Source organism: Protopterus annectens, chromosome 14.part0 (assembly GCF_019279795.1).
Source record: "Protopterus annectens isolate FY-2018-M chromosome 14.part0, PAN1.0, whole genome shotgun sequence".
Taxonomy (NCBI): domain Eukaryota; kingdom Metazoa; phylum Chordata; order Ceratodontiformes; family Protopteridae; genus Protopterus; species Protopterus annectens.
In genome coordinates this window covers 502,093,138-502,113,793 of record NC_056748.1, presented here as the reverse complement: position 1 = coordinate 502,113,793, position 20,656 = coordinate 502,093,138, and the positions used below count along the sequence as shown (strand labels likewise).

The 20,656-nt window shown below is 39.1% G+C and overlaps 1 protein-coding gene across 1 annotated transcript in view; it reads right to left on the bottom strand.

The window, feature by feature from the left end:
• LOC122789069 (protein rapunzel-like) overlaps nt 1–19,944 on the bottom strand; it is a 90,712-nt gene extending 70,768 nt beyond the window's left edge. Inside the window, exon 1 of the mRNA XM_044056262.1 lies at nt 19,830–19,944. The gene's annotated coding sequence lies outside the window, so the exon portion shown is untranslated. The remainder of the gene's footprint in view (nt 1–19,829) is intronic.
• Nucleotides 19,945–20,656: the final 712 nt, after the last annotated feature.

The window sequence follows — 20,656 nt, the reverse complement described above, 5'->3', positions numbered from 1 at the left end:
CTTTGAACTTCTCTAAGTTTTTAAATCCAACTCATACAGTATCCTTTCAGAATAAAACATTTCTTCTGAGACATTCATAAGTAACTTCTTCTGCCAACTCTAGATTCTACTTCAACTGCCGGTGTTTGACATCATTCATCTTTTCAGCTGGTGTTCTTTAACAAAGACATGCTCACTGAACTGGCTACTCTAAACTGATACTGTATTTTCTACATCTAAGTCCTTGCCTTCTGGCATGAATTTGTCTGAAATAAGCCAGCTCACTTTCACAGTTAACATATAAATAAATTAAAAATACAATTACCATTTTGTTTCTGTATTAAAGGACATGTACTAACAACCACAACTCACCAAAAGGGTCAGGATTTTGATTAATGTTCCATAATACTTGTACCATGTTTCAGTTACAGCTACAGTGTCACCCTTTTCTTCAACAATGCCACAATGAAACTGTTATCATTAGCCATCTTCTTCTTTTTGTCATGTCTGTTCATCTTATTTGTGTTTATAATATCAATGTCTTTTCCAATTTTCTTCATGATCTTTTCCTTCTCAGAGGAATATCTGATCTTTTCCATTTGATGTTTTGAAGGAAGAAGCCAGGATTGCCCTAAAGCCTTATATTGTGCCTTTTCATTGGGTTAATTTAGATGTCACTTGCACCTCATACTCATGATCTTGTTTTGATCCCAGACAGATGTAAGGCATTAAACTAGTATAGACATGAAGCTTTCAATTGAATCCGCAGTCCTCGGTGGAACTAAATTTATGAGCTATGGGAAAAAACGCACTTGTAGAATCACATCTTTATAAAGCACACTTTATTCATCAATGCCACAGACAGGCAGTATCCAAGAATGTTATGTGTGCTACACACCTAAGACTTCTCTTGAGTTCCTCAAACTACTTCTGCAGAACACTGATCCTTTTCCTAGCTAAGTCACTTGAGGCAAATTTTTCATTTACTGGTAGAAATTATATCTGAAATGCACACAACAAGGGTATCTCTACATCTGCTTCTCCTGCAGGTCGGATCAATAGTAGAGGAGAGACCAACTTCAGTTGAGAAGTCTGGCTCCAAAACTAGTGCTATGAGATGAGAAAAAAAAAAAAAAGTGGAATCTAGCTGGTACCTTTCAGCCTCCTACACAAGCTGCATCTGCTTTCCTAACACAGAGGTAATGTTTCCTGGCATAACACCCAGTTTCCATTATTGATGTCTGGTCCATCTTAATCCATTCTAGACTTGTGTGCACTTCAGCATCACGACTTGACACCTTCCCTTCACATTGTGGGTTGTTGCACTCACACTACAGCTCTGTGCAGCATGTTTGCCTGAGCTCAGCTGGATCACCCACCCACCAGGTGCTCTCTGACAAATTCCAGAGCACCTGGCCTAGCTACAGGGTTGGGGCATAGCTTCCTTGTTCTGGGTGAGATTCTTTGGCTCTTTCTCTGAGCCATCATGATGGGTTATTGAAAATTTGCAGAATGTCTCTGCTAGAAGCATGAACTGCAAACAGCATAGCCCTAATGACCACATGGGTAGAGAAGCCGCTCCACCACAATATGATCACAATACCAAAAGGGGATTGTCATAGTCATTCCATGATGAGATTTCTGAAACTGAAAGGAAATGTTTCATTCATTCACTGTGTAAAATCACTTCCCACAATATTCATTTTGGGTAACTATTTCTGAAAGCCAGCAGAGTTAAAAACATGTTTGTTTTCATTTTCACTTACTATATTAAGTACATTTCAGCATTCAGTCCACCTGAGCAGCATGTCTCAGTGGTTAAATTTCTGTCTGGTTACTGTCTGTGTGGGCTAGAACATTCTTCCTGTAACTTCTTATTTCTTTTCTGGTTTTCTCAGTTTCCTTCCACCTCCCAAAGACATGTTCATTGAACTGGCAACTATAACTATCACTGTATCTTCTACATCTATGTCGTTGCCTTCTGGCATGAAATTGTCCGAACTTAGCCAGCTCTCTAAATAAATAAAAAGTACAATTACCATTATAATGTAGTTAGCTGTTCCTGCATATAGCTTCATGAATGTGTCATGACTCATTTTACAGAAACAGAACTTTTATAATCCTGATAAGTAAATTCTACTGAATCCTTAAGTGTACTGAGTAAATAGAATAATATTCATGTTTTCCACTTCCACTTTTCTATTACATGCTTCTGCAATTTGATTACATTTCTTACTGTCACATATCTTTACTTGCAATGCATTTTCGTATTTTGTGATTAGCAAATGCATTTTATGACAACAGAATGCTTCTTTCTTTCTTATTGTGACAACTGTCTCTGCTCTATTTAGCACAACTGCATAACTTCCCATGTCTGCAAGTTCAACCTACTGCTTGATCCGAGTTATCATTTACTCCCACTGTAACTAGGGGTCTTTTGTATGTATACATATATATATATATATATATATATATATATATATATATATATATATATATATATATATATACATATATATATATATATATATATATATATATATATATATACACACACACACACACACACATAAATGTATGTTATTGCATTTATTGACATTCAGACACTGGCTTCATCCCACTTTAGCTTGTCAAAGGAAGGTCATGCCTACTGACCCCTGTGAACTTCTTTACGAAGGTCACCAAGACAATGGATGAGGGTAAAACAGTGCATACTGCCTACCTTCACCTGGCTCAGGCATTTGATACAAAAACCCAATCTGGCATTATTAACAAAGTTATGGAATTAGGCATAAAACCATATATAACATACTGGATAGCCAGCTGGCTCACAGATAAGACCTAAGAAATTAGCGTTGGTGATATTACCTTCTCAAAGAGGCCAGTGGAGTCCCTCCAGGCTCTGTACTGGGTCCAGTCCTCTTTGGCATCTACTTCTCAGAAGTCAAGGCTAATGTCAAAGCCCTCTGGTTTACCATGGTTGCAGATGATTGCAAACTAGGAGCACTCATAGAATCCCCTAAGACACTAACATCTTATATGTGGGTCTAACAGAGACAAATGACAGGTGCCAAAGCCATGGCTTAAAACTCAGTGCAAATAAATGCATTATAGTACCATTTGGGAAGTTGGCCACCCCAGGAAACACATCATCAATGAAACATCCTTAAGAGTTGACCCACTAGTCAGGGATCTGTAAACACATGTAGACAGTTACCTGGCCTTCGACCAACATGTATCCAAGGTAGTAAGGAAATCCTTCTATGCTGTTCAACTTATAAGTGCATGGCATTTAGGTCCAGGGAAGTCATTATAGCACTGTATTTGGCCTTCATCATTTCCATCATTGAGTAAAATGCCCCTTTTGGTATGTACCTGATCAGATGCATGTAGCAATTGGAATGTCCGCAAAGATTTCTTACAAAAAGACTACAGGGCATAAAGACAATGTCCTGTGTGGATCACCTCAAAGCCCTGTCTCCTACAGACCACTGAGTGGTAATCTATGCCTAGCCTACAAAGCATACCTGGACCCTGCTCTAATGAACCTTTTGCACATATACACAACAAACAGCATCAGAACTGTTTGATCTAAAGACCTAAATTTTGCTTGCTGCATAATCAGGATATGTTTGAGAGGCAGTTATATATTTCAGAGAATTCCCTTTCTCCAGAATGGGCTCCCCATCTGTGTGAAAAAAAGTCCTCCCCATGGACCCCAATACTATTTAGGTGTAACTTGGATCACTTGATGGAAAATCAGAAATTCACTCCTCTGGCTCCCACATCTCTGATGGATAGAAGTAGTCAGTAAATCATGTTGTAACAAACAATCACTCCTGTATGAATGTCTAAAACATATAGCTTGTGTGACACATTTGGGTTGCACTGCCAGGCTTATATAGGCCATAGTAGTCTTTAGCCTATAAACCTATTTATTTATGCATGTGAATGCAAATCCAATGACCTTTTTCACTTGCAGCCTAAACTCAAAGACAGTAAGATCTTTGCATCTCAATAGCCAGCAGGACATTTCTTCAGTAACAGCGGAGTTTTGTTACAGGCAGGATGTCTTTCTATGGAGGAAATACTGTCAGCACTGTCATTTTCAAGTCAGATGTTCAGTGTCTTTTGCTGATAAACACAAACTTCAGTCTTCCTGTAGAACCTCTAGATATTATTAGAATATATACAATACAATGATAACTGTTAAACCCACCAATCCTTACAGAACAAAAATGCTGGTACAGAAATTTTGATCTTTGTATGCCTCATCTGGCCATTTGGCAACCAGGGACTAGTTCTGAAACTCAATTAATGACATTCAGAAATTGTACCACTAAGCCATTAAGATGACATGTTAAATCTTAAGGGTTATTTCTCAGAGATAGAATATGCATTTAGAGCTAGAGAATATGCAGAGAGGATCCTTTACTTAAAAATACTTTATTACTTACTAGCATATCATCAGCCTGATTTTCATTTATATTTTGAACTATTTTAGTTTTTAGTAGTCTTCATTTTCTTTGAAATTTTAACTGATGTAGTTTGCATTTTGTTTTATTGTTTCTGTGTGCAATTAGGTAAGGGCTTGTAATGTGCCATAAATGAAGAACAAACTTCTAGGGTACAGCTTACGTAAAGCAGCGAGTTTTGCACCAAGCAATATGCTTACTTGGTTACTGATTGTACTAACTGTATAACTAAAAGAACAGTAATAATAAACAGACGTGCAGCTAACAGTAGAATAATCTCATTAGGCCACAAGCCTGCATTTAGATTTTATTTGGAATCAGGTACTTGTAGTATACCGAGGGGTTTTTTTTTGGTTGGGAGTATTTTACATATGTGAGTGGCAAATGCTGTCATGCAACTAGAACAACAGCAAGCTGTGTACCAACTTCAGAAAAGCACTACATTCCAATTAACATATGGAGGCCACAGTTCTGAATATCAATGCTTAATAACACTGTCACTCTAACTCCTATCAGATTAAGATTAGCAAAAGGAAAATGCCTTGCACTTTGGTGTAGTGTCTTAAAGCAGATCTCGGATTCATGTATGGCATAATGATCCTGTAATGCAGGGTTCCCTGAGGGAGCGGGGTCCTACTGGGCTAAATAGATCCAACTGGCTTAAGACTGACCCTGCTAGGGACTAAAAGTTTACAGTGCCATCTGGCAAACAAAAGTGATAAAACATAAAACAGCATTTAAAAGTTGTTACAACTTCATTATACCACACAAATAAAATGCGGCAAAATAAAATGTCTAACAGCTTTTAAAGACATTACTTGTACAGAGAAACACTTCATTTTCACCTGCTGTCTATGCCTCTCAACTGTCCCTAATTTTGCAGAATGTCTCTGAATTTGTCTCATGTCTTTACCCTGTCCCTTGTGATTTTTTTTATTTTTCTGGTAAATCACTAAGGATTACAGTCAGTCAGTAATGTATGCATTTTGATGAAAATCTGTTGTTTTAATTAAAACATCCTTTTATTACTATACATTTAACACAGCTGACATATAGTACAATCCATGCATAGTGCATCTTTATGATGTATATCATGCAATATATGTGTTTACATTAAGTGGTATACCCTGGTACCAGGTGTTACATTCCATTTGTTAATACTCTGCCAACTGAACTTTCTTCCTGCATTGTGTACCATAATTCTATACTACAACTACAAATGTCATTTTACCTGTAACACTTTCCTCCTGCATATCATGTCTGTGTTATTACTGCTGATGGCTTTTAACTCTTTACTGAGATTATTCAGCGCACACTAGTACTTTTATTTAGGCAAAAGTCAGCTAATAAGAACTCTTAATTCTTAGTTATTTACCAACATATCTTTTGTGCTAAAGGAAACATGCATATTTATTTACAGATTTGGGTTTGACCTTTCAGCCTTGTCAGGCACACCCCACATGCCTTACACTGACTCCTTGCAGTGCTAGTAATGTTTGTATCATACTGTCCTTGTTATGCTCTGTATCTCCCTCATCATCTTCTCCACTTCACTCTTATTCTTCTACTAGCATTTACTTTCCAATTGCAATCTCTTTTCACCTCAGTTGTGAAACCATTTCCTCCACTTCTTTCACTTCAGGGTTTATTTTTGCTTCCATTTTTTAATTGATTTGTTCTACTTTCATTATTACCACTCTCAGCTCCTCATATGCTCCTGGGTCCTGCCTGTTAGTCCCTAATAAGAACAGGCATTTTGTTAACAACATTTACTCTCCAACAACCTGCTTCAGTAGTCTACCCTGTTTGCCCCTACCTCATGTTACACCTCCAACATTTACTTCCAGCTGTTATGACTATCCCATTCAGCCTTGCAGGTATGTAAAAATAATGGTGGAGCTATTTGTAGGTAAATATTTTAAATTTCTATGTTTGTATGGCATCTCTGTGGAACCTTACTACCTGAACCCATACATCTTCATCTAGTTCCTTCTGCAGTTCTGCTTCCCGTTTTACCTTCATTGTTTTCTGATCATACCCGGTTCTTTAGCTTTCCCTGGTTCTGTTGCCTTAAAGTCAGTGTTGTTTTCTTCTTCTCTTCTTCTTTTGTTTATCACTTCTGTTGTTTGTGCAGTCTCCTCACCAGTTATCCCTTGCTTTTTCCTTCTACCCAGTCTTACTGATACACCTTGAAATTCCATTCCACTTCTCAAGCTAGTTCAAATTCTCTGTGAACCTGTGACCAATATTTAAAGTGTTCCTCCCCTTCTCTATCTCAATCTTCTTCTTCTTTCGGCTTTTCCCGGTTAGAGGTCGCCACAGCGGATCACCTGTCCGCTCATGACTGGCAGTAGAGTTTTACGGTGTCGAGTTGCCAGCACGGTGCCCAACCTTCCACAGAAGGCACACACATGCACACACTCACACCTAGGGCCAGTTTAGAGTGTCCAATCCACCTACAGCATGTCTTTGGGATGTGGGAGGAAACGGGAGCACCCGGAGGAAACCCACGTGACCACAGGGAGGACATGCAGACTCCGCACAGAAGGCACCCCAGCCGAGGATCAAACCAGAGAACCTCTTGCTGTGAGGCGGCAATGCTAACCACTGCACCACCGTGGCCGCCCCCCTTCTCCATCTCAATAATACTGATTTATTCTCACTGTCTAAACTGCTCCCTTATTGGTAATGTTTCATCTCTACTACCATTTGACCTTTCTGAGACGTCTGTTTAGATCATTTTCTCATTCATTTCATTATTTGTTTTACATTTTGCTCATCTGGGAACTCTAACAGTAATTCCAAAAAATCCTTCTCATTCTTTAACTCTCTTTCTTTCAAAATCATGTGTTTTCCATCCTTCTGATAACCTATGTCCATTTACCTTAATATATTCACTATATGGCAGGCATTCAGATAATTATCTATGGGAATCCCACCACCCCTTCTCTCACTGGTAATGTGATTACTTCCTATGTCACCCTCTTTGTATCCCCTTCTAAAAAAAAAAATGGTTACAGCTGTCTTATTTTCTTTAATACAGGTTTCTTTTCGGTTATTCCAAAAAACAAGTCCAGGTACAGGAATTATGGTAGTATAAATAACTGTATTACCTGCACCTTTTGATCCATCTATATATTTATAGATGTAGATATAGATATATAGATAGACACCTACACACACACACACTCCTATGCTACCTATCCCCTACCTAAGTCCCCTGCTACAACCACCCAGGTACATGTATATATATATATATATATATACAGAGACACACACACACACACAGAAAAGAGTGCACATACAAAAGGCCATTTATTTCTCTGCATATCCTCATACATGCAGCCACACATACACACGCACTCACACATGTACACAACCCTCACCACTACCTTCTTACTAAACTCTCCAGCACTTACCTCTTGCATGATCTCATCCATTGGAAGCAATGGATGAATGCAAGCTTTTGGCCATTTTCCTTAACACAGCTGACAAGAGGTAACGTACTTAGCTGAGCAATTCTCTGAATCCCTCTGCTGCAGAAATTCCTTACTGCAGGCGTTTTCTGGAGGACAGCACCTGGCTAATTTGCATATGTTGCTCCTCCAGAATGCCTCAAAAGCATTTACTATAAGCCACAGAGACAGTACCATGAAGGGCTATCTCTGAATCAGAAATGCTTACACCAGGCGAATACCTCATGGTAACCTTTCTAAAATATTATATTAATTTGAAATTCTGCAAGTTGAGTCTTGCACAGTAAAATAGCTAATGACCAAATCACTTTGCTTCTTAGTCAAGAAGCACTTGTCACAGAAATTTGGTATACCCTGGGCAAGTAATACAGCTCCTGTTTTTCACACCCTTTTAAAGAGTGTACTTATATGTATGCAACATTTTTATGTTTCAGCATATTTATAATAAGCTAATGTTTCATTCTATATTCTTTTGACTAAAACAAGACTTAAAACACTTCACCAAAAGCTCTGCAAGTCATAGCGAGGCTGTATTTTACCTGAAGCTGCCTCTCTCCATTCTAATTACCACTTCTCAGTATGACAAGGCAGCTGGCTCACTTTGCTACTGGTTTTGGAAAACTATCTGTTTTCATGCTTGCTGTTTTGAAGTGACCCCTGCTGGCATATATGCTGTAATACATGAAGCTATGTCTAGTTTTCAGTACCACATACAAAATATCTTAGGAAAGTTTTTGCACATAATAATTTCAGGACATAAAAGTATTTTCAATACATTTTGCACAGTGTTTATAATATAGAAATGTACTGTGATACTAATGACTAGACAGTCATCTCCCTGGGAGTGACATATTTGCAAGCTAGTCCTCATAGACTGTGTGCAGTACATGACTAAAACTCACCAATTATCACCTCTGTAGACACACAGTTGTCATTCTTCTTGTCCTGAGATTGGCTACTAGTAATGACAGCTGTAGTCACCCATGCCCTATCTTCACTTTGTCCTCAGAATGGTTACTAGTAATGCTGAACAGCTGTAGTCACCCATGCCCTAATCTTCACTTTGTCCTGAGAGTGGTTACTAGTAATGCTGAACAGCTGTAGTCACCCGTGCCCTAATCTTCACTTTGCCCTGAGAGTGGTTACTAGTAATGCTGAACAGCTGTAGTCACCCATGCCCTAATCTTCATTTTGTCCTCAGAGTGGTTACTAGTAATGCTGAACAGCTGTAGTCACCCATGCCCTAATCTTCACTTTGTCCTGAGAGTGGTTACTAGTAAGGCTGAACAGCTGTAGTCACCCATGCCCTAATCTTCACTTTGTCCTCAGAGTGGTTACTAGTAATGCTGAACAGCTGTAGTCACCCATGCCCTAATCTTCATTTTGTCCTCAGAGTGGTTACTAGTAATGCTGAACAGCTGTAGTCACCCATGCCCTAATCTTCACTTTGTCCTGAGAGTGGTTACTAGTAAGGCTGAACAGCTGTAGTCACCCATGCCCTAATCTTCACTTTGTCCTCAGAGTGGTTACTAGTAATGCTGAACAGCTGTAGTCACCCATGCCCTAATCTTCACTTTGTCCTGAGAGTGGTTACTAGTAATACTGAACAGCTGTAGTCACCAATGCCCTAATCTTCACTTTGTCCTGAGAGTGGTTACTAGTAATACTGAACAGCTGTAGTCACCCATGCCCTAATCTTCACTTTGTCCTGAGAGTGGTTACTAGTAATGCTGAACAGCTGTAGTCACCCATGCCCTAATCTTCACTTTGTCCTGAGAGTGGTTACTAGTAATACTGAACAGCTGTAGTCACCCATGCCCTAATCTTCACTTTGTCCTCAGAGTGGTTACTAGTAATGCTGAACAGCTGTAGTCACCAATGCCCTAATCTTCACTTTGTCCTGAGAGTGGTTACTAGTAATACTGAACAGCTGTAGTCACCCATGCCCTAATCTTCACTTTGTCCTGAGAGTGGTTACTAGTAATGCTGAACAGCTGTAGTCACCCATGCCCTAATCTTCACTTTATCCTCAGTGTGGTTACTAGTAATGCTGAACAGCTGTAGTCACCCATGCCCTAATCTTCACTTTGTCCTGAGAGTGGTTACTAGTAATGCTGAACAGCTGTAGTCACCCATGCCCTAATCTTCACTTTGTCCTGAGAGTGGTTACTAGTAATACTGAACAGCTGTAGTCACCCATGCCCTAATCTTCACTTTGTCCTCAGAGTGGTTACTAGTAATGCTGAACAGCTGTAGTCACCCATGCCCTAATCTTCACTTTGTCCTGAGAGTGGTTACTAGTAATGCTGAACAGCTGTAGTCACCCATGCCCTAATCTTCACTTTGTCCTGAGAGTGGTTACTAGTAATGCTGAACAGCTGTAGTCACCCATGCCCTAATCTTCACTTTGTCCTGAGAGTGGTTACTAGTAATGCTGAACAGCTGTAGTCACCCATGCCCTAATCTTCACTTTGTCCTGAGAGTGGTTACTAGTAATGCTGAACAGCTGTAGTCACCCATGCCCTAATCTTCACTTTGTCCTGAGAGTGGTTACTAGTAATGCTGAACAGCTGTAGCCACCAATGCCCTAATCTTCACTTTGTTAGATGCTTTACTCTGCTGCTTTGATAATGACAAAGGAGGATGTCATATCACATGACTTGTCTTGTCTATATAGTCGAGCCATACCTCTCAAGTGTACAGATTTTTGCTGAATGTCCAGATTTTTGCCTCATATTTTTGGTCTGTTTCTCATAAAATTGTGTTTTTTTCTGACAAATCATTGGCAAAACATTGAGGGTTGAACTGAGAAAAATAATGACAGAAATCTGAGTTTCAGACTTAATACCCTTCTGAAGAGTCATGCTTATTCACAGCCTATTATTCTGCCAACTTTCTAAGTTTGTAAGAGCAATATTTAAAAAAACTGTCTCTATTTTGGGTCCTTTGTCCCACCATTACTTATGGCTTTGTCCAGATTTCTTGCTGTTATAACTTGAGAGGTATGCGTCGACCAAGAACTAAAAAACTAAAATAGAGGGAGGAGGTCATATATTCTGAAGTAGAAACAAAATGGGCTTTAAAAATTACAAATATAGCTCACTCAAACACACACACACACACACACACACACACACACACACACACACACCAACACATGCCACCATATGGTTAACGCTTTAAGTGGGTTACAGAAAACACCAACATTTAACTTATATTGCACTACCTCCCAACTTAACTCTAATTGATCAAACACTTTCCCAGATGCATTTTGCAGTCCCAAGAAAGAATACTATAATATGTGGAGATTTTGGTTTGAATGCCTTACATCCCAGAAATACTCATTATCATTGGTCATGTAGTAAAACAGGTCTAACACAACTGGTTACTCTCACAGATCAAGCCTACAGAGCTCCTTGTGTGACCTGGTATTTACCAATGTCATTTAAATGTTCAGGCATATCAGTTCAAGCAAACATAATACAATGTTAACATTATTATGCAGAACTGTGAAGTTCCTTTATGCCCCTATTGTGTTCTTCTGTAGAGGATGTCTTCTATGCAGCCCACCAAGCGGGAATGTGCATTGAGTGAGATTTTTCTACTACAAGATAAATGGTAAAGCAGTCATTAAACTACTTAAAATGGACTCATAGGTTAGTACTAGGCTAGCTGCCTATACAGGCCATTTTAGGCCTAGCCAATTAACCCCATGTGAGAATCAAATCCTGCACCTTGTGTCTGTAAGGTAAACATCTTAACCGTTATGCCAACCTACCACCCTCAAGCTCAACTCAAACTCATCTGTTGTCCACCTAGTGTTTCTTAACATGGCAGCTCATCATATAGGAAGAATCTCAAATCTCACTCATTGCACATTCCTTTTTGGTGGACTGCATAGAAGACATCCTCTGTAGAAGGCTGTAAAACAATAGGGTCATAAAGTAACTTCACAGCCGTGCATAATGATGTTAGCATTGCCTCTTACTACATGTATTGGTTGGATCAGATCAGCAGAATCCCCCAAACAGCCAGAGATATGGCTGGTGGGGTCAAAGGAAAAAAATAACTTAAGAAAAAATGCCAGTCTAAGTAAGCATGGAAGCATGCCAATGATTCTGCCTTCCTAGTCCCTTCTGCCTTTTGTCCATACCTCACTGTGGCATACTGCCCACTTAGCATATGAAGGAAATGTTTGCAGACTTCTATTTATCAAGGCATTATTGGAAAGATGTAAAATTTCCTCACAATGCCTCATAAATGCACAATGACACAATAATAATGTATTTAGGCTAATTATTTTTCAGAGGAAATGTCCATATCACCACCAGTAACTTGCTATACAGAAGATCGCAGACGCCTCTGTGATGCATTAGCAAGACATTCCCAAGAATGCAAGACATGTTCCTTTTATTCCTTTGAAATGGAAATTTAGTAAGTGTATTTTAAAAAGCTTGGACTGTCATACTTAATGTAATTGATCTTAATCAATCTTTTTGATGGTGCTTCACAAACACACACATGTACATGAACCCATGTGCACATACAAGTGAATGTGTGCATATTTGTAGCAGTATGTAACTATATTTCCTTTTGGTTCTACTCACTGTCGAGTATACTCTCCAAGTGCAATTGACCATCATGCGAACCAGCCAAGAGTGCTCTAGGACTGCAACACTAACCTTCCCTTTCAAATAGACATTGGCTAGTTCTACTTAATGTGGACAGCTGCCTTGAGCTGTGCAGAGCATGTAGCTGCACACACTATGTATTTACTTGTGCATGTTAATTAGGGTAGAGCACTGCTCCACAATTACCTGCTGCAGGCTCAGAGTGGGAGCCCTGTCATGTGCCATAACTGTTCTGTACAGGCAGCAGAAGGTTCTAGGAGTTGAGTCATGCAGCTAACCAACAGATCATTGCTGACAAGTGGACTTCCTGTTCATAAATGCTAGGCATCAGGAGGTATACACAGGTAATAACTAAGGAAACAGTGACTAACAGGACTATTATCACTGATTAATGTTAGTGGTGATGTCTACCAATACTTTTGGCCACTGTATTGCAATATGCATTCCAATTGCTCATCAGTTTGCCAAAGTGTGTGCACTTCATAAAGTTCTGCACATTATACAGTAAATGAAAAGTTGCTGAGCAATGCATTAACTCTCAGTAGTTTGATACGTGTATGATAATTCCACTTACTGTGAACATTCGGTAGATGTGAGGAAAAAACTTTCTCAGCTTAACCACCTGCCACTTTATACCCACTTACATGAAATTACCTTCTGTAGTACTGTTCAGCAAGCCCATCACACACTTTTTGCCCAACTTTTCCATGCCCAGGTCAAGCAGGCCACTGCCACTGCCTATACCACCTTCACTCATTCCTTACAGGCTGGTACTCTTGATGCCTGAGCACACCTCCGACATCTGTATCAGTGCAACATTGTCCGGTTACACATCACTTTGTGGAATTTGGCCTACTCTTTTAAGGGCATAATGCAACAATTTCTTCCCTGCCTTGGAAAGGCAACCCTTCGCAAGGAATCCTTAATTCAATCCCTCACTAGCGATACCGGCGCAACCGTTACTGATAAGCATGGCATCCTTAATGAAGTACACACATCTGTCACAGTCGTATGCCAGCAAGCAGGCTGTTAACACCCATTGGCCCGTCCCTCCCATACCCCCGTCTTTCAAAGGCAAATTGGATGCCCCCATCACCAAATCAGAGCTGCTTCATTTGTTATGTGTTTACTGTTTATTTTTTTCCCTACCAATGGATTACAAAGTTGCTTTCAGCTGTTTTTACCTTTTTCTGAGGGCTTGCGTTTAACCCTAGTAATGGAGGAATTTTATATTCCCCACCGCATAAGGGAGGCTTTTCCCTGTTGCATCCAGCTTTATATTTGCATTCTTTGTTTTTATACCCTTTGTTATGTCATTTCTACTCTGCTAATTTAACGCTGGTGGGTAGACTATTGACCACTTTTCAGGGTGCCTTTTGGACTGCTACCTTGCTAGGCAAATTAACTAGAGACATCACAGAGCCAGAGTTACTTGACATTAAACTCTTTCTCCTCTGGCACAAGATATCTCAGGATGACATTTCTCAGCCACGGAAGGCCTGGTACTTGCAGCTGCTTAGTAGAGGCTATGCCATTGATGCCTATGAAGACTATGACTGGCTCAGTTCACATGGCTTACGACAGTCGAGGTTACACTATCGCAACTTTCTTTAATGGAAAGATCTTCTTTGGAGATGTTCCATCAATAGACTCCCTATTCTCCTCCTGATTGCTGAACATCATTGCTTCCTGGCAGATTGTACAGGGATCGAGGATAATGAACATGTTTTTATCACATGTCAGAGGATCCAACCATTCCTGGCTCTTTTACGGTGTTGCTTTCCATTTTCTTTGCTTTTCCCACTTACAGTGAACAAATGCCTCTACAGCAATTATGGACAGCTATGGACAGATGCAGTCTGGCACTATATCTTTCTACTCATCTCTGTTATGCACATCTTGTGGCACAGTCATTGTGCTGAGGTGAGGACTGGCAAACCTTTTTCTTTGGCTTTTTCCATCCAGCTGCTGACTGTGTAGTTACCCCAGTCTACCCACCAAGCTCTCTCCTCTGTTTTAAATTTGATGTAGTTGACTGACTTTTCTTGTATTGTATTATTACTTGTATATAATTCTGCCATTTGCTTGATGTAATGTACAGAGTCTGCTTGAATCTTTAATAAATACCCGTATTACTTCCACTGTTGAAAATCCTGTCCTTGTTACAGAAGATGTTCTACAATGTGTAAACATATGGGCACATACTAACCTTTCCCCACACAGAAATAGTGAGGTTTAGCATAGAGTTTAGTGTTAAAGAGACTGTGCCATTTTGTCAAAACTGTGCTAACAGAAAACATACATTTAATCAATGGCATATGCTTGCTGACCAAAGGATCAGAGAACAAATGGCATAGTCAAGGTTTAAGCTTTAATCCAAGGTTATGCAAATGTAAAGATAATTTTCTGTTTCACATCCAAGTATTTTAAATGGGCAACTTTGCATGGGATTTGATGCTGTGCTACTCTGCTCCATAACTGCTTGGTTCATTGAGTAAGGTACACTATTCCCCCAATGTTTCAGCTAGCTGGACTGCTACCTGTCCACCTCCATCCCTGCTTCCTGAGTTTGGCATGTGGTACTGTATTTTGTGGGCATGCATGGCTGTCTGCTCAGCACATGCTCATATCAGACCCCTTCTCTGTCGAAAATCAATAGATATTTTTTTCCCGTCCTGATTCAAAGTTGCCTGCAGTTAACTGAATCTCAGGTAGTTTAACAGCTTGAACAGTTGAACTTGCTGAACTGTAACATAGCCAAGTTCTCTTGGTGAACTGTAACGTGGCCAAGTTCTCTTGGTGAACTGTAACGTGGCCAGGTTCTCTTGGTGAACTGTAACGTGGCCAGGTTCTCTTGGTGAACTGTAATGTGGCCAGGTTCTCTTGGTGAACTGTAATGTGGCCAGGTTCTCTTGGTGAACTGTAACACGGCCAAGTTCTCTTGGTGAACTGTAGGCTAGCAGTAGTTTTACCCAAAACTTTTTTTATAATACTTTAATATGTCATTTTAGTTAATATCAACCTTTACTAATATACGCAGTCCTATACCCCAAATGAAGAGGAGACATTATATAGTTCTCTAAGGAATGTAAACACCTGATGAAGCAAAGGGACCTAGCCTGGTTGACCTGGAAACAAAACAAAAATGAATAAAATCATATTAATTTCAAAACACTACATAACAAAGTGACAACACTAATTAACAGAGATAAGAAGTCATACTATTCCCAGCTTCAACTCCAGCATAAAATCAATATCAACCCCAATAAATGTTGCCACTCCATACTTGTCTCTTTAACCCTGGAACAAACAGATATTCCTGATTTCACCTGATACCCCTCCTTCACAAATAGCAGAAACCTTTAACAAGCACTTCAAAAAATCAATATCAGACCTACTAACACCTCTAATGCTGGACCCCCCCCCACCCTTCAGCCTCTTCGGACACCAACCTTAGACCATCAACTACTTCTAATCATGTCATTAATAACTCCCCTACTCAACAAAATGTCATACAAACCCCATTCTCATTTCAGCCCATACCTACTTATACCATTAAGAAACTGCTACAAAAACAAAACTCTGCTCCACCTCAACTGATAATCTTCCACCACACTACCTAAACAGGCTGCCAACTCAATTGCCCACCCAATCAGTATCCTTATAAATAGGTCTTTATCTGAATCACAATTATCAATCATATGGAAACAATCTCATATCACCCCATCCATAGAGACAACTCTTCTGAACCATGCAATTTCCGTCCTATGTCCATCTTGTCACCCATATCCAAAATTCTCGAGAGAGAGATATCCATCAGCAGGTAATGCAATACCTATTGCAAAACAATCTTTTAACCAAAACCCAACATGGCTTCCAACCCAACCACAACACAGCTACAGCTCTATTATCCTTTACAGACACCGTGAACAAGGCCAGAGATGCAGGATGCTATATAGCCTCAGTGTTCCTTGATCTCTCCAAGGCCTTTGACACAGTGTGTCACCCCTTACTATTGAACACACTATCTAACTTAGGCTTCTCACATAACACAAAAAAATGGTTTCAAATCTACCTCCAGGATCATAAACAAGCAGTGAAATGGTCCAATGAACTCTCACCCTTTCTGCATAACCCTACTGGAGTACCTCAAGGCTCCATCCTCGGACCCCGCCCTACTCTTCAACATTTTCACAAACAACTTTCACACTGCCTCTCACCCTGGAACCTTCATTCAATATGCTGATGACTCCACCATATTCTGTACTGCTCAATCACTACCAGAACTACTTTCATAAACTCAACAGTCCTTTACTACAGTTGAATCCTGGCTAAGAAATTCCCAACTGTTTTTTAATCCAAAGAGGACTAAACTAATACTCTTTTACCCCAAAAAACACCTCCCCTGTCACTGATCATTTCAACATCCTTGTATCTCAAAACACTGTCATAGAAATAGTGCAGGAAACCAAACTTCTAGAAGTTGTCATTGACAATAAACTTTCATTCGACCCCCATATGCAGCAAAACTTAAAGAGAACCTATAAAAAGCTGGGAGTCTTATATAGAAACAAACATTTCTTTACTGCAGCAACCAAAACTACCCTTGCAAAAACATTTTACTTCCCTCCCTTCTTTACGATGCTCCTATCCTAAATAACTTACAAACATTTACCCTAAGCAAGATGGAACAGTGCTACAACAAAGTTGCAACATTTGTCAGAAACTCTAAATATCACACACACCACTGTAAACCGCTACTAGAACTAAACTTTTTGAACTCCCCAACCAGCTTGCCTTTATTCAGCTGTCTACCTTGCACAACCTTATTTTCAAGACTACTGCCTGCCCTGCACTAGCCAATCTAGTCACACCGTATACACCAAATTGATCCTTACGATCAGAAGACAAAAATCTCTTAGCTATCTCAAAACCTACAAGAAAACCAGGTCACTCTCTGTATTCATACTCTGTCGCCATACCATGGAATTCACTACTTCTAGCTACCAGGTCTTTGTCTGACCTAACCCATTTCAAAGCCTATTTAAAAATCATTTCAAAAATACATGGCTCTTCTCCTGCATAAAGCCTACCTAATTCTCAGCTCTTCCTCTTCTTCCACACTAGCTTCATCCTCCTCTTCTGTCACATTTCACTCCCTCACAGTCTGCAAGACCCTAAGGATCTCCTAACTCCTTCTCTGTTTCTGTACCATATCCTTAAGCTACTGCTCAGACTGTAATGCCTCCATTCTTCTTAACTCTCTCACTATCTTTCTGCATCACTGACTTTCTGGCTATTATTGTCCTAAATGAAACTAGCATTCTATGTTTCATGTACTATAACAGTCAATGTCATACACTGCACTACCTACATACTAGTTTTGGACAGTATCTACTCATAGGCAATGTATATGGTGAAAGTGACTATTATTGTCTACATGTGTAGTATATATTATAATATATTGTAACAATTTATGTTCTTTCAACTTATTTTTGTATAGTATTTCTAATGTCATTTGTATTGTATTGTAGTATACTGTATTCATTGTACTGTATGTGGAGCTTTTCTCCCCGGGCCTCTGTTGAAAACGGGTTCTGTAGACCTAGTTAGACCACCACGGTAAACAAATGTCAGATACTATAAAGAAATAAATGATATATTGTTTTGTCATTTAGCCTGTGCAAGGCAGATACACTGATATCGTGCAATACACCATGTACCATTCATCAGCAGCCTTCACTTTTTTATAGATACACGAGTCTGACATTTTACCACGGCTGCATTTTGCAAACATAACTGCAGGTTATTTTATACACACACACACACACACACACACACACACACACACACACACACACACACACACACACACACAAAATTCTAACAAAGCCTTCAAGATAGGTTTCACCACTAGATGTCACTGTCTGTACTGCATTCATAGCCTAAAAATGAGAGAAAGAAAGAAAAAAAAAATCACTTCCCATTTGTGGTTTTGCAGTTTATCAAGAAGTTATCCTCTATTTTAATAAATGTGTGTGTTTGGTTCTCACACACACACACACACACACACACACACACACACACACACACACACACACACACACACACACACACACGCACACACGCACAACTAGTTCAAAGATAAACTCTTATAACTCCTTCATAATAGATTTCACCACTAGATGACACTATCTGTAGTGATAGACAAATGCCTTCACATCTTTAAAAGAAGAAAAGAAAAAAAAATCACTCCTTACTTGTGATTTTATAGTTTATCATGAAATGTCTTCAGTGTGTCTCCCACACACACACACACACACACACACACACACACACACACACACACACACACACACACACATATATAAATGCAGAAAACTAAATAAAGTGGAAAAACAGGAATGTAAACAGATAACCACACTATTTACCTGCTTATCAGCTATACAAGGTGAAAGTGCAAGAATGAATAAGCAGGTTGCCAGACAAGTACAACATAAGCAAATTAAAGACCGTTTAGTGATAGAAGCAGAAAGTTCTGCAAAGACTGCATATCTAAGTGTTTCGAGCTCATGGAAATATGGCATTCCCTAGTTAGATTAACTTAAATAACTTTTATTTATTCTCAAAAGTATCCTTAAATATGTTTGCCCCTATTGATTCTAGTCCCCAGATAGAGCATTAAGTGAAATCCATAAAACAAATTATATTCCACTCAAATTGCCAACATTTTATTTTCTACTACGTTTTAATATTACAACTGCTGACATCACAATATCATGTCCCCTCTTACTTCTAATGTCTCAAACAGAACAGTGATTTTGAATATTTTAAATCAGAATGCATAATGACTGTGCTGTTCTAGAATACCTCTATGTACCAGGAGGCATGCTAGGCATACTTTGGGGTGTAACATATGCTACCTTTTTGCCTTACAGCAGCAATTGTTTTGTGAAAGCTGTGTCAGGATTTCATTTCCTTGCAGATACTGTATGTATATAACATTCCAGTTCTATATCCCATTATGATCTATGATCCACAGATAACATGCATTATATACATAAACTGCAGCATATATTGAAATGTACAACTTAAAACTTTAATATACTGTAAGTAACAGGTGATCTACATTCAGCAATGAAAAGTGTAGTGTCTGTTATTGGGAAATATATAGTGCTATAGTAGTTCCACAGGGAAAAAAGCTGTTACTGCAGGTGTTTACCATTATGTCAAATATTTAGTACACTTTGTAAATAGTAAACACTTACCTTATATAATGTGTTCTTTCTTTCTTCAATGGATGAATGTACTGTCTGGATGCATGCCATAAACCATTTAAGCTTGACATGAAATCCACTGGCTTCTCACTGTTGGTAGCATTTCCTTATATAGGGAGGACACACCCTTAATGGGAAAAAAAAACTTCAAGTATGATGCCACTAAAATAGCCCTCAAAGCTGCCTGCAATTGCTGAAAAAAAGGAAGTAATGTTTTCAACTGCCACACGTTTAACTTGATTAAAAGAGACATTCATAGACACTCAGACATACTGTTTTATGAAAAATAAAAACATTTACACATCTTTTGATATTGCCTTTTTTAATAAACTGTTGTAGCATCAGCAGCTGGAGCAAATGAACAGTTTAACAAATAACCAGTCCAAACAAGTGAAAAACAGTGCTTGTCAGACAGTGCTAATACAGTTCTTTAATGCATTATTGCTAATAACAGAAGCACATGATTTTTTTAGTAGATAAAGGATGGGGTGCATGCACATTATGCATGGCACTTTTCACTGTGGTACACTTGTACAAATGGTTTGCAATGCACAAACATTTCATCCTGTACAAGCATGTTCTGTACATTTTAAGACAATGGAAAGCAAAATAGTAGATGGCATGTAAATGAAGACTCACACAGGATAAAACAGCATGTCAGAGGTGTGCACGATTCCTAGACCATGTAAGTAGACCATTCCATGCATACCCAGAGTTGTGCAGCAACATAAATTATTGGAGTACACCACAGAAGGGCGGAAGAAAGTATTGTTAACATGTCTGGATTTGGTAGTACTTCATAGAGGTAATAAAAAAGT